The sequence below is a fragment of the Balaenoptera musculus genome, chromosome 11 (assembly GCF_009873245.2).
Source record: "Balaenoptera musculus isolate JJ_BM4_2016_0621 chromosome 11, mBalMus1.pri.v3, whole genome shotgun sequence".
In the NCBI taxonomy this organism is placed as follows: Eukaryota; Metazoa; Chordata; class Mammalia; order Artiodactyla; family Balaenopteridae; genus Balaenoptera; species Balaenoptera musculus.
Window position 1 is genome coordinate 25,368,318 of NC_045795.1, and position 8,320 is coordinate 25,376,637.

General features: G+C 44.9%; 1 long non-coding RNA gene across 1 annotated transcript; it reads right to left on the minus strand.

Annotated features, from left to right (window-relative positions):
- Positions 1-580: 580 nt before the first annotated feature.
- On the minus strand, positions 581-8,113 carry LOC118904454. Its single transcript, XR_005021994.1, has 3 exons — positions 8,027-8,113; positions 7,328-7,499; positions 581-3,649 (listed from the first exon to the last, which is right to left on the minus strand). It is a non-coding gene; the product is annotated as an uncharacterized LOC118904454 (long non-coding RNA).
- Between the last annotated feature and the right edge of the window lie 207 nt (positions 8,114-8,320).

Here is an 8,320-nt window from a genome sequence, read left to right on the forward strand (position 1 = left end):
GTGGCCTCTCCCTGCATGAGGAGCCAGGTCTGGGAGGCTGGCCACAGAGGGGACTCGGGGACCGCAATCAGTGTTCCTGACCCTTGGGCAGAAGGTGAAACCTCAGAAGGGAGAGAAGGGTGTGGGGGGCGGGGGGACCCCAGGCGGGATTCGGTGCCTCTCGCTTCCTCGGTGAGGTATGCCCATGGGCACAAGGCCGGGATGAGGAAGAGGGGGACCAGGTGCTCTGGGTGGGACCATGGGGCCGCGGAGAGGCGCTCGCCGAAACCACACACTTCCTTACATTCCATAGCAAAGTAATCCGTATGGGGATATAAAGAAGCATGTGACCTCGGGAAGCAGTCTTGGCCCCCGCCTGGCTTCCTCCATCGTCCAGATGCAGCCCCGCATCTCAGATGTGGGCCCCTCCCACTCTCCTCCTCCTCTAGGTGGGAAAGCTCCCGGGACCTCATGCCATCCGTCCCATCATTCCCCGCCAAACCATCCTGTTGTGAGGCATGGCGGTGCTTTGGGGAGCGGGGTGGTCCAGTCCTTCCCCTACTGTTTGTTCAGAAATAAATGGCACCCAAGTTCCTCTGGCTTATTTTGGTGCAGTTACAATGCATCAAAACTTTTATTATTATTAATACTATTCATTAATTTGCCTTGGCTTTGTACAGCTCAATATGATTCTTTTTTAATGTTTGGAATCCCATGAAGGAAAATAAAAAAAAAATTTAAAAAAGAAAAAGAAAAAAGGAGAGAGAGCATTCGACAGAGAATTACTCCGCACATGCGCAGTGAACTACCCTGGCTTAGAACACGCCAGGCTCTCCTGTGCGTCCTGCTGTATGTCTGTCCTGGGAGCAGTTGATGGGCGGTAGCTGCCACGCAGCATTCCAAGCACCATTGTTCATTGTGGGAAGGATCTTTTTGTTCGGCTTCTGCTCCCCGTTCCCCATCACCAGCCCTACGATCTGTGAGGCCCGAGCCTCAGGGAAGTGAGGGACGCTGGCAGTTGGGGAGCGACCCGGGGTCTGGACAGGCCACCCCTGGCTGGAGGGAGATGGGGTTTTCAGCTTCAGAGGATCTGATATTCTACCAGGAAGCAGGGAGGAAGCCAAGGGAAGAACTACGCCCCAAAGAAGGTTTGGGACTTACAGCACTGACGAGGGCAGTCAATGACATACAATAAAAGTAATAAAAATAAGAACAACATTTCTTTCAGGCATGACAAGGATGATTTTTGGTGCTTTGACAAATTCCTTGAATCCTCTCTGCTCTATGAAATAGCCATTACTTTTATCTGGTTTTACAGATCAGTGTCGTAGAAATGAATTGGTTTACATATACGTAAATGGTAATCCTTTAAAAAAAAAACTAATCAGGTTGGAGGAACAGTCTTGGATCAACCTATGGAGATAGGCTTGGAAGGTGAGAGTTCAGAGCGAAGCAAGGGAAGAAAATGTCTATGGGTTTTATACTCTGTGAACATTTATTCTTCTGCAGCTCTGCCTCTGAGGTGTTGGTGATAGTGGTGGCTTATGAATCACACTTTTTCTCAGGAAAATAGGAAAATGTCCTAGGCACCCAAGTCAAAATCTTTCTGGCTGACCTCAGGAATCATCCAATAACTCATTTAATCCAATCCAAGGGCTATGTATCAGCTTCTGCTGTGAAAACACATTTGTCCCCCATAGTCAAGTGCAGGCTTAGTATGAGTGAGAATGTGGGGTTGATCTTCCGCCCCCAAGTTTGGGGGTGGTGGTCCATCAAAAACAGGGACTGGTGGGGAGGAGAAGCAGAGGGGCCAAGGAGAAGATGTAGCTGTGCCTTTGAGAAGATTAAAATGTCTCATCTCTTCCAGTGAACCAGAGAACTTAGAGCTGAGTACAGGTTCATTTTAACCGTTTAAATCTGTCACATCAAGATCTCCAAAGTGTGAGTTTCAGGTTTGCACAGATGAGAGAGACTGAGTTTTTTGGTCCCAAGAACTAGAAAGAGCCAGCTTTAAGGGACCCACCATTCATAAGCCAGCTGAGGTCCAGAAGGTGATTAATTCATGTAAGGATACAAAAGAAATTGATTTCCCAAGAAATGATGTGAGATAACCAAGACCCTGCTAACCCTCCCGTGAGACTGTCCCCAGCATTTGAGTGTGAATTATTTTGTCTTTTTGTCAAGCCCAACCTCATGTGGTCAAAAGATTACATAAAAGTGCACTTCAAAATTTGCATAAAAAAACCAACAATAAACTTTTAGTAAGTAATTACTTGATTGTTTTGAGTCTCATCTTACTTTCCCACATCATCTAACTTAAGATGCTAGGAAGGAAATTCATGGAACAGATGAGGAAACGAAGTGAAAGGAAGGCTGGAAAAAACAAAACAAAACAAACAGCTGCAGTAAAATCAAAATATTTCAGACCAGGCATAAATGAGAGGAAAAAATCTAGGATGGGAATAGAAAGACAACTTTCTCTGAGTTTTGCACAGGGCAAGGGACATTGATACAGCAGTGTCCTGTGACTTTGGCTGGTGGTGTTAGTAGGAAGGATGGGGAGGTATGGTGTGTTAACTGGCCATGGGTGTGCTCTGTGATGTTGGTGAAATCACTACCCTTCTCTCCCTCATTCCTGTAGTGGTTGTGTAACCCCATCTGCCCATCACAGGGTGGGTTAAAGATTAATGAGATAACACATGTGGAGAGTCTTGAGTTTCTTAGGAGAACAGGTTGATGGCCATATAAAATGTCACTCAACATGTTATTGAAAACAAGATTTATTTTTCCCTGCTTCTGTCCTGTAGTCAGACAGTTGATCAGAAGCCTTAAATTTCCCTTGCTCTTGAGAATTAAGTTCCATTTAAAAGCATTCAGAACTTAAGTAACGGTTAAGGTAGCATCAAAAGCATAAGCAGAAATTATAGTTCTTTCCTATTTCTTTCACCAAGCAGTATTTGAACATAAATGTCTCAGATACAACATGACAGGGAAGTGAGGATGGTGATTTCCTATGAATGGTCCTCAGAAAGACTCCTGGGTTTGGGAAAAATCAAGGTTGGTTTAAGACAGGGAAAGGTCTGAATGATAGACAATGTAATCGTCAAGATTATTGGTGGCAGAGGGGTATAGGGAGGAAGAGCATGGCTTGGCCATCTGTGCGTTCTGGCTCTGTGACCCTGAGCAAGCTACTTAACCTCTCTGAGCCTGTTTCCTCATCTGTAAAGTGACTATAATAATACTTATTCAATAGGAGGCTTCAATGAGATAGATTCATGTAAAGTGCCATGAACACAGTATCAGAAGTCTAATAAATGGTCTCTGTCACTCTTGTTACTATTATTTAATATATACTTAATATTAATTATTATTAATTAATATGGCAACTGAAACTACCCACACCATGGAGGTCCTTATATTCGACCTACTTTAAAGAGTTTCATTCACGTGACAGTTGTACAAGGGATGGTTCTAAGATATTTGGGAAAGCTTAAATATTTTAAAAAATATGTCTTTCACAATTTTGGTTTCCCTTTTTTAAAAAACCCAATTTTTAATAATTGCATATGTTTGAAAAAGATTTGTTAAGGAAAGGAATTCGTCAGTATCATTTCTGACAAGAATCGATAGAGGTTCTGAATATCCAGGGCTCCAGTCTCATTGTCAGGACCTTTAGGAAAAGATATAAATGGTGAGATGCTCAGACTGTCCCCTTATTGACCACAAGGCCTTGCCCTCTGATGACAGAGCTGATCTTAGTTAGTCAGCCCTTTGCTGGATGAGGACAGGAAAGCAAGACTGAAGGAAAATCACCCCATCTCACTCTCTGAATTTCGAATATAGGCATCTTAGTTTTCCCTATCCCTTCTCTGCCCCATAGAAAGGCCTGATAATAGTTTCTTAAAGTGCAACCAAAATTTCATGCTTTTATGGAGATTAGGAGCATTCTAGTGTCTGCAGGAGGAGCGGTCCACACGGACGCACCCACCTGGGAATCTGAGCACTTGTGACCTTCTGTACCAGTATGACTGCTGGTGTTCTTGGTGGCTGTCCATGAAACAGAAGCTGTTCTGGAGTTCACCGAGGCACAAGCCAAATTATTTGGGGCTTACCATCATCTGGCTGAGGAGGTAGAAAATAAAACAGTGGCCCCTCCTTTTAAGGCAAGCCTGGGTAACGTGTTGGGATAGAACCTTATTTTTCCAAAGGCTCAGCCAGACACCTTGCTATTTTTAGAGGACTGCCCAGTTCTGAATGTTGATTCCAGCAAGGGCATGAGTCCCATTTTAACTTCCCAGGGGCAGCTAAGAGCAAGGCCAGCTCCAAAAGCCCATCTTCTCTCCCTGTGGGCACCCTGCCACCTTTCTCGGAAGAGGTGAGTTTTGGTGGCATTTTAACATCACTGTTGTTCTTGCCCTGTTTTTCATCAGAGCTGGAGAGCTGAGCCCTGACTTGGGAGGCTGGGACAAGGGGATGAGAGAGAGCCAACATTATACTAAGCCATTTACTTATTTATGCTTCCAGCCATTCTGTGAAGTACCTTTCATTACACAGGATGAAACGGACTCCAGCAGATTAGATAATTTGGAGGCATAGGAGCGGTTAAGAAACTCGCCCAAATCACACAGCTGATAAATGTCTAACCTAGGACTTGAAGGACCTCTCTAACCCAAAACACACATTCATTTAATACGCTGTATATCCCAACCTAACCTGATCCTAGTGCCACAGAGGTGCTTATTAAACCCCTGTTCTCTACATCCCAGAGCCACAGAATTGGAATCTCCATGGGAATGGCCGCATATCCACATTTTTAACAAGCACTTGTAGGTGATTTCTATGCTCAGCAAATTTGGGAAAGAACAGATCTGGGAGAGCTGCTTTCAAACTTGAGTGAACGTTAGAATCTCAAGGGAGTTTGTCAAAATGCAGATTCTTCCGACTTGCCCTCAAAGCTGCTGAGAGAAGCCACGTGGGCCAGGAGTCAGGAATCTGCATTTTTGCAACTATTCCCAATTTATCCCATTGAAAGCGGGCAGAAGAATTTGAAAAACATTGACCTAATAAACAAGAAAGAGAGATGTGGATACTAAAGTAATGCAGTCATTAATACTGGAAAGGACTCCTTTCACAGCAGGCCGAGGAAAATTATTTAGTTTGGATTAAAGGAAGAATTTCTGCAAATATGATGACAAATGGGTGATCCCTTTCCATCACATGAACAGTTAACATATTAGTAACAGAAAGGGGAGCAGGCCCTGTGGTCCACACCCGGCCACTGATATCTTATCTTTTCCATGTTCCCTATTCTCAGCTTCCACCTGGAATGTTCCTTTCCCTTTGCCCATCTTCACTAGTTAAAAGTTCTCTTTTAAGTCTCAGTTCAAAAGACACTTTCTCTACAAAGTTTTCTCCCAGTTGCCCCTCTTCCTCTTCTTTGTTTCTATTGTTTTTACCTGTCCTTGGGCACATGTCACATCTTACCCTGCTGTTGGAATCCTTGGGTACCTGTAATGCACACATTTCCTCAAAAAGAGGGCTGGGACCTGACTGCTTTGTTTTTGATTTCCCACATCACTCGGTGAAGGCCTTTTGCACAGTAAGGGTACAGTAGATAGAACCACCACCACTGCTATACTTACTGTGCGCAGGCATTGTTCTCAGTGCTGTAACAAGCAACTTTTATTAAATATTCCTATTTTGCAGATGAAGGACACAAGACACTGACCCAGAGGTGGTTGTTTGTGGAAGGGTCTCTTTTAGAAGTGACAGCCCTGTGGGCAACCAGAGTCCCACCTGTAAGGAGATCTGAGCTCTGTGTTAAAGGAAACAGCACTTTTAAAAAACCTTAACCTTCAAATTTGGTGTATCAAAGTTCCCTGGAGGGCAGGCTAAAGCACAGAATGCCAGCCCCACCTCTGTAGTGTCTGATTCAGTAGGTCTGGAGTGGGATCAAGACTTGGCATTTCTAACAAGTTCCCAGGTGATTTTGATGCTGCTGGTCTGGGGACCACACATGGAGAACCATTGCTGTGGTTCAAGGTTTCTGATGCTGAACAATTCAAGGGCAAGGAATTGGCCCTTACATCCTGAGCTTCCTTAAAATGAGGAGGTGAGGAAAAAGGAGTAAAGCCACACAGAAGCCAGAAAGCTGTGAGCTCTGTTCAGGGGTGCAGTTGTAGGAGCTTTCACCAATGAGGGTGCAGACAGACAGGCAACACTTCAAAGAGAGGAGCCCGGTCTGTGAAGTTACTAAGTTACTAAGAGTTTTCAGCTTGAGGGGTTGCACACAACTGGAGACCATCCCTTTGGCTTCCAATCTTGCCAGTAAACTTCAAATGGGGTTTGAGGAAGAATGGACATAAAATGACGTGAATATTTTTCTTGAGAAGGTAGCTCAGTAGGGGGTCCACTGACTCACTTGACCTCATATCGTATTTGCAGAGGGATCATAATGATAATATAACACAATAATACAGAATATTGATAAAACTCTTTAGCTCCAAAATCTTTTACTTTTTTTTTTTTAAGTGAACCTATTAGATTGAGTGAGGATTAAGAAATGCTTAAGATCCAGGGAACACGTTCGAGAATCTGGTTCTTGTCCTAGTTTTCCAAAGAAATACATTGCTCAGGGACTTCGTTTCTTAGTTTTTAAAAAAGATGTAACATTTCACATTGTCTTAGTGGGGACGTCTGTGGGGGTCATCAGAAGAAACTACTGCCATTCAGCAATTATTTGAGATAAATGACAGATTAGAAATAAATTCCTTTGTTTTGCTTTGAAGAAAATTTCAACATGCATTCAAAATATTTAACCAAGGCACTGAAAAAGCAAGCTGAAAGTTCAAGGTCAAGTGCTGTCCAAGTCTCATCCCTCACTCCCCAAACCCTAGCTCTTCTTTAGGTCATGGACCAGCCCCTAGGCGACTGTGAAATCTCTCCCCTCTTCATCGTCCCTCTGTCTTTTATACCCACCCTCCTCCTTCCCCTTTGCTTTTGCTTCAAGCCCCAGCACACAGAATCAAGTTCACTGTCAGGACCAGCCGACAAGTCATTCCCACACACCAATCATGCGGGCTGGGGTGATTTCTCTCCTCCACTTCCCCTTGCCTAGCTCTGCCTGATGGAGCTGGATCCCAGCGATGCTCCCCTGCCCATGTGGGATGCAGACGTGAAGCTTCACCTGCTTCCGTAGACACTGAGGAGCTGGCTTCAGATGACAGAAGCAGGCTGCCCGCAGGGCTTCTCCAAAATGCACAAAGAGAGAAAGACAGATGGGCAAGGCAGGAACGGCCAGAGGACAGTTAGAGGAGAAAGCCCCACGTGGGAGCAGCTCAGTACATACCTGGGGAAAAGTTGCCGGCGGGTCCCTCCTCTGTGTGCCTTCTTCCCTGGCAGGCTTCAGCCCCGTGGAGGTGTTTAGAGCATGGATTTTTTTTTTTTTTTTCCTCCAGAGCTAGCAGTGTTGGCTTGCATTTCTATGCCTTGCTGTCAGAATTCTCTCAAGGAAACAGCAGCTGGTGAGAAATGTCAGTCAGAATCTTGGCCTAGTTTGGGGCCTTGAAGATTTTACAGAAAGTTAAAAAGGTTTCTGGGCCAGTGTCTCCTCTGGGTTTTCCCTCTCCTGCTTCTCACCTTTTCCATCTTGTTTTTTTTTTTGTTTTTTTTTTTTTTTTATCATTTTTACCTCAGGAGCTAGCTGCTTCAATTGCCTGCCTCCGTCTTTCTGATGGAGACCTTTTGGGTCTGGCTATGGTGCTTCTCCCAGTCAGCCTAACCGCCTGGTGACTTTCTAACCATTTAGCCTGTCCTATGCACTTATTACTTATTTTGTCTCCTTACTACTTGCCTTTTCCTGTTTCTTTCCTTTCTTTTCACTCGTATCTTTTTAATCGCTATCCTCGTAATCACACACAGAGAAATCCTCTTTGTCTTTCCTTTGGGTGATTTCCCCATCCTGACCGTCCACCTTTTCTCCCTATTTGTGTCCAGTCCACTCATTTGTCCTTCATCCCTTTAGTTCTGTCCTTTTTTCTAGCTTTACCTCTCATTGTGTCCTGCCTAGATGGGACCTCCTCTGCTGCCCCCTCTCCTCTTGTTCCTCGGGGAGCCTCGTCCTCTGCCTTCTCTGCCTCTGCTCTCGAAAGGCCAGCCTCCTCCTTTTGTACCCTCCAGCCCTCTGCCCACCCCCAGCACTCTCTCCCACCTGTTTGTGTCTTTTAAGGGCCTTGGTCATGTCCATGCCTTCTGTCCACCTCAATCACTGAAGTGACGGGCCTCTGAAAGCTGTTAAATGACACCTCTTCAGCTGTCCCTTCGCAAGGAGAAATGCCCGTTG